Here is a 6731-nt window from a genome sequence, read left to right as displayed (position 1 = left end):
GCTGGTGTAGTCTATAGCTGAGCTGCTTAAACTGTAGTAGGGTCCACATAGATACTAGTCATGCTGGTGTAGTCTATAACTGAGCTGGTTAAACTGTAGTAGGGTCCACATAGATACTAGTCATGCTGGTGTAGTCTATAACTGAGCTGGTTAAACTGTAGTAGGGTCCACATAGATACTAGTCATGCTGGTGTAGTCTATAGCTGAGCTGCTTAAACTGTAGTAGGGTCCACATAGATACTAGTCATGCTGGTGTAGTCTATAGCTGAGCTGCTTAAACTGTAGTAGGGTCCACATAGATACTAGTCATGTTGGTGTAGTCTATAGCTGAGCTGGTTAAACTGTAGTAGGGTCCACATAGATACTAGTCATGCTGGTGTAGTCTATAGCTGAGCTGGTTAAACTGTAGTAGGGTCCACATAGATACTAGTCATGCTGGTGTAGTCTATAGCTGAGCTGGTTAAACTGTAGTAGGGTCCACATAGATACTAGTCATGCTGGTGTAGTCTATAGCTGAGCTGGTTAAACTGTAGTAGGGTCCACATAGATACTAGTCATGCTGGTGTAGTCTATAGCTGAGCTGGTTAAACTGTAGTAGGGTCCACATAGATACTAGTCATGCTGGTGTAGTCTATAGCTGAGCTGGTTAAACTGTAGTAGGGTCCACATAGATACTAGTCATGCTGGTGTAGTCTATAGCTGAGCTGGTTAAACTGTAGTAGGGTCCACATAGATACTAGTCATGCTGGTGTAGTCTATAGCTGAGCTGGTTAAACTGTAGTAGGGTCCACATAGATACTAGTCATGCTGGTGTAGTCTATAGCTGAGCTGGTTAAACTGTAGTAGGGTCCACATAGATACTAGTCATGCTGGTGTAGTCTATAGCTGAGCTGGTTAAACTGTAGTAGGGTCCACATAGATACTAGTCATGCTGGTGTAGTCTATAGCTGAGCTGGTTAAACTGTAGTAGGGTCCACATAGATACTAGTCATGTTGGTGGTGATGGTCCCCAGATGTGATGATTCATTCTGCTCTGTTTTATCTACAATTATTTAACTGATTTGATCTTCAGAAGATGTTATGAATTATAATTCAATGTTTTCATATTTTTTTAATTGCAATGTTTTAATCTTGTTCATTTCCATGAATCATGATGTGTGGTGTTGATGTATATTGGTTGTCATGCAGAACCATTGATATGTTTCCTCAGTTGGTTCTCTGTCTCTATGTAATTCTCCTCAGTATCATTGATCAGCTTGTTGGTCCTAATTGATGTGTTCTCTGTCACCTGGAGCTGCATGGAAAATGGTCCAGGAACTAAAGGACAATTCAGGACTAGTCAGCCCACTACAAGCTGGTATCACTTACTTTCTACTAAACTATATGGACTGGTTTCCCAGACACAGAGTAATCCTAGTCCTGGACTAAAAAGTATGTTCAATGTAGATGTCCAGGAAACCGTCCCTAAATGTGTCATCTTTCATCCTCCCATACTGCTCAGTCCAGCAACATTAAACCTGTCCAGCAGGTGGTGCTATTGACCAAACAATAAAACCAGCAGATATCTTGACTTGCCACTCAGTATATCAGTAATGTTCAGAATAGTACTTTAATATCATTGGAGATTGATGGTCTTTTTAATCCACTATCCAGAGTCAGGAACAGATGAAGTTAGGTCTGCTACTGTTCAGTGATTAAATATGATTTATGGTGATGGGAAATAATAAAAAACACTAAACTTCATCTAGTAATAGTTTTCCTTTGTTATTTATTCCAAGGTGTGTCATTAACTTGTAAATGTATTGTGTGGAGGTGAGCTAGTGGTGTGGCTGATAGAATAGAATGAAAAGGGAGGAGGGGAGGAAGAGGGGAGGAGTGAAGGGCTGTTCAAGAAACCAGATGAGGAAGAGGAAGATGTTCAGGGGAATTATAGTCTCTGTTCCAAATGGTTCCCTATTCCCTACGTAGTGCACTACGGTGCTTCTGACCAGGTCTAAAGTAGTGTTCTACGTAGGGAATAGGGTGTAGATTTATTACAATATCATGCTTTAGTGTTTGGCACAAAAATATATTAGATATCCACCCCCCCACTTCCTGTCTGTCATCCCCCAGTTCTGTTAAGACTTCCTCTCATTGAACTGGGCCTCATTCTAAATGGTCACTTTGTATTGATAGTCCATACTGGTCTTTACTATGGTTCTACATACAGTATCTGTATTGATAGTCCATACTGGTCTTTACTATGGTTCTACATACAGTACCTGTATTGATAGTCCATACTGGTCTTTACTATGGTTCTACATACAGTACCTGTATTGATAGTCCATACTGGTCTTTACTATGGTTCTACATACAGTATCTGTATTGATAGTCCATACTGGTCTTTACTATGGTTCTACATACAGTATCTGTATTGATAGTCCATACTGGTCTTTACTATGGTTCTACATACAGTACCTGTATTGATAGTCCATACTGGTCTTTACTATGGTTCTACATACAGTACCTGTATTGATAGTCCATACTGGTCTTTACTATGGTTCTACATACAGTACCTGTATTGATAGTTCATACTGGTCTTTACTTTGGTTCTACATACAGTACCTGTATTGATAGTCCATACTGGTCTTTACTATGGTTCTACATACAGTACCTGTATTGATAGTCCATACTGGGCTTTACTATGGTTCTACATACAGTACCTGTATTGATAGTCCATACTGGTCTTTACTATGGTTCTACATACAGTACCTGTATTGATAGTCCATACTGGTCTTTACTATGGTTCTACATACAGTACCTGTATTGATAGTCCATACTGGTCTTTACTATGGTTCTACATACAGTACCTGTATTGATAGTCCATACTGGTCTTTACTATGGTTCTACATTCAGTATCTGTATTGATAGTCCATACTGGTCTTTACTATGGTTCTACATTCAGTATCTGTATTGATAGTCCATACTGGTCTTTACTATGGTTCTACATTCAGTATCTGTATTGATAGTCCATACTGGTCTTTACTATGGTTCTACATACAGTATCTGTATTGATAGTCCATACTGGTCTTTACTATGGTTCTACAGATAGTACCTGTATTGATAGTCTTTACTATGGTTCTACATTCAGTACCTGTATTGATAGTCCATACTGGGCTTTACTATGGTTCTACATTCAGTACCTGTATTGATGTTTTATTTTACCTTTATTTAACACAACATTAAACAACATTATAAACACACATACAGTACAACAATTACATATTACATTAAAAACACAAACAAACAGACTAAAAACAGCTGGCCTAAAAACAATTACAATCTTCTATGATATTTACATCGATCAAGTCTTTAAACTCCAATGAAACTAGATCATCACATTTTAAAATGTTCAGGAGAGAATTCCAGGACCACGGAGCTGAGTAAATAAAACTATTTCTACCAGGACCTGTTCTAATGTTTGGTTCTGTTAGAAACAAATCAGAATGGGACAGTAATTGATATTTATTTACTGACCTGACTAAAAAAGAACAGAGATAAAATGGCATTTTACCCAACATGGCCTTATAAATCAGTGTATACCAGTGTTTAAGACTACTCAAGGTCAATGACGACCAGCCAACAGCGCTGTAGAGATCACAATGATGTGTTAGACGTTTCTGATTTGTAATGAACCTGAGGGCTGCATGATACACTGAATCAAGTGCTCTCAGGGTAGTGGCTGAGGGCTGCATGATACACTGAATCAAGTGCTCTCAGGGTAGTGGCTGAGGGCTGCATGATACACTGAATCAAGTGCTCTCAGGGTAGTGGCTGAGGGCTGCATGATACACTGAATCAAGTGCTCTCAGGGTAGTGGCTGAGGGCTGCATGATACACTGAATCAAGTGCTCTCAGGGTAGTGGCTGAGGGCTGCATGATACACTGAATCAAGTGCTCTCAGGGTAGTGGCTGAGGGCTGCATGATACACTGAATCAAGTGCTCTCAGGGTAGTGGCTGAGGGCTGCATGATACACTGAATCAAGTGCTCTTAAGGCATTTCAAAAGCTAAAGATAAACTACTAAAGATAAACTACTAAAGATAAACTATTACATCCACTGTTTCATTAAGATCCCCAATGTTGTTGATATACAAAATGAACATCATCTGTTTCAATAAGATCCCCAATGTTGTTGATATACTAAATGAACATCCACTGTTTCATTAAGATCCCCAATGTTGTTGATATACAAAATGAACATCATCTGTTTCAATAAGATCCCCAATGTTGTTGATATACTAAATGAACATCCACTGTTTCATTAAGATCCCCAATGTTGTTGATATACAAAAGGAACAACAGTGGGCCCAAAATAGAACCTTGCGGAACACCTGAGCACAACTCTATGGACTCAGATTTACAACCATCCGCCATTACACATTGTGTATGATTTGATAGGTAATTTATAAACCAATCTAGATCATGACCTGTAATTACACAACATTTTAACCTTTGCACTAACACAGCATGGTTCACGGTGTCAAAAGCCTTCGACAAATCAATAAAGACAGACACACTTGTTGTCAAGAGCACAGTGGATGTCATTTAAAACCTTCAATGTTGCTGAAACAGTGCTGTGGCCAGACCTAAAACCTGACTGCATTCCATTAAAGAAGTTGTTTTCTTGGAGGCCTTCAGCTGCCTACTAACTAAGGACTCCAGTACCTTTGACAGTACAGACGATGTTGATATGGGTCGATAGTTGTCAAGTAGCGAAGGATCTCCACCTTTCAGGAGAGGCAGCACAAAAACAGATTTACATAACTTGGGGATTTCCTTCACGTCAAGCGTGAGGTGAAACATATAGGGGAGAGCAATGATGTCTGCAGCTAGGTGTAGGAAGCGGGGGTCTAGTTCATCAGGGACAGGGGATTTTGTTCTATCAATTTATTTCAGGGCTTTACACAATTCTGAAACAGAAGGATGAGAAGGAGAACCTGGTGAAGGAGTGTACAGGGGTGTCAGGGATGAGAAGGAGAACCTGGTGAAGGAGATCACAGGTGTGTCAGGGATGAGAAGGAGAACCTGGTGAAGGAGTGTACAGCGGTGTCAGGGATGAGAAGGAGAACCTGGTGAAGGAGTGTACAGTGGTGTCAGGGATGAGAAGGAGAACCTGGTGAAGGAGTGTACAGGGGGGTCAGGGATGAGAAGGAGAACCTGGTGAAGGAGTGTACAGGGGTGTCAGGGATGAGAAGGAGAACCTGGTGAAGGAGTGCACAGGGGTCTCAGGTAAATTCACAGGGGGGGTTTAACATTTTTAAATAAACTGCCTGCATCTATAAAATGCTGATTCAAGGCTTTCAGAATGGAGGTTCTCTCAGTTACAACCTGTGTGTCGACCAACAATAGTTTGGGAAGCTGTGAATCTTCTGTTCACTCCAAACCTTTCACTACTTGTCAAAATGTGGAGGGATTATTTAAATGATCTGTAGTAGATTTCAGGTAGTGGTCTGCTTTCACTTTTCAGATCATAATGATCTGTAGTAGATTTCAGGGAGTGGTCTGCTTTCACTTTTCAGATCATAATGATCTGTAGTAGATTTCAGGGAGTGGTCTGCTTTCACTTTTCAGATCATAATGATCTGTAGTAGATTTCAGGGAGTGGTCTGCTTTCACTTTTCAGATCATAATGATCTGTAGTAGATTTCAGGGAGTGGTCTGCTTTCACTTTTCAGATCATAATGATCTGTAGTAGATTTCAGGGAGTGGTCTGCTTTCACTTTTCAGATCATAATGATCTGTAGTAGATTTCAGGGAGTGGTCTGCTTTCACTTTTCAGATCATAATGATCTGTAGTAGATTTCAGGAATTGGTCTGCTTTCACTTTTCAGATCATAATGATCTGTAGTAGATTTCAGGTAGTGGTCTGCTTTCACTTTTCAGATCATAATGATCTGTAGTAGATTAAACCAAGGGTTCTCTCTGCCCTTAATCCTGAATGTATTTAAAGGGGCCTATTGCATACATCCTGGAATACGTTGTGGAAGTAAGAAAAGGCTAATTCAACATCAGGGATTAATTCTATTCCATTCAATGCTGGATACATTATGTAAAACACCTGGAGTATCAAACAGCTTCCTGTGTCTTTTCGTAATGACACGTGGAGAATGCTCAGGAATTGGACCATCTCTCACACAGTCAATAGCACAGTGATCACTTAAGTCATTTGCAGAAATACCAGAAACATTAAAACGATGAAGAGTATCGGTTAAGATCAAATCAATCAAAGAGCATTTCAGAGGATCCTTTATATTGAACCTCGTGTTGACAATCTGAGTGAGATTATAGGTTTTGTATAGAATTTAGAGATGATCAGAGCTAGATGTTAACCAGTCCTGATTCAGATCACCCATCAGGACAAAGTCAGAGTTGACATGCTGTGATGATCTGGAAATACAATCCAGAGAGACAGCAGGAGCAGATGGTCAATAACAACAAGATACAACAATATTTAAACAGGAGCAGATGGTCAATAACAACAAGATACAACAATATTTAACCAGGAGCAGATGGTCAATAACAACAAGATACAACAATATTTAAACAGGAGCAGATGGTCTATAACAACAATATTTAAACAGGAGCAGATGGTCAATAACAACAAGACACAACAATATTTAAACAGAGCAGATGGTCAATAACAACAAGATACAACAATATTTAACCAGGAGCAGATGGTCTATAACAAC

General features: G+C 39.7%; 1 protein-coding gene across 1 annotated transcript in view; it reads left to right on the top strand.

Annotated features, from left to right (window-relative positions):
- The window catches only part of LOC129846218 (tripartite motif-containing protein 16-like), a gene marked incomplete at its 5' end in the record, with an annotated part of 3615 nt that extends 1872 nt beyond the window's left edge, over positions 1-1743 (top strand). Inside the window, one exon of the mRNA XM_055914220.1 lies at positions 1-1743. This exon is cut by the window's left edge and continues 1101 nt beyond it.
- Between the last annotated feature and the right edge of the window lie 4988 nt (positions 1744-6731).

The sequence above is a fragment of the Salvelinus fontinalis genome, unplaced genomic scaffold (assembly GCF_029448725.1).
Source record: "Salvelinus fontinalis isolate EN_2023a unplaced genomic scaffold, ASM2944872v1 scaffold_0481, whole genome shotgun sequence".
Classification (NCBI taxonomy): domain Eukaryota; kingdom Metazoa; phylum Chordata; class Actinopteri; order Salmoniformes; family Salmonidae; genus Salvelinus; species Salvelinus fontinalis.
The sequence above is the reverse complement of the archived record's forward strand: the minus strand, read 5'-3'. Positions and strand labels throughout refer to the sequence as shown.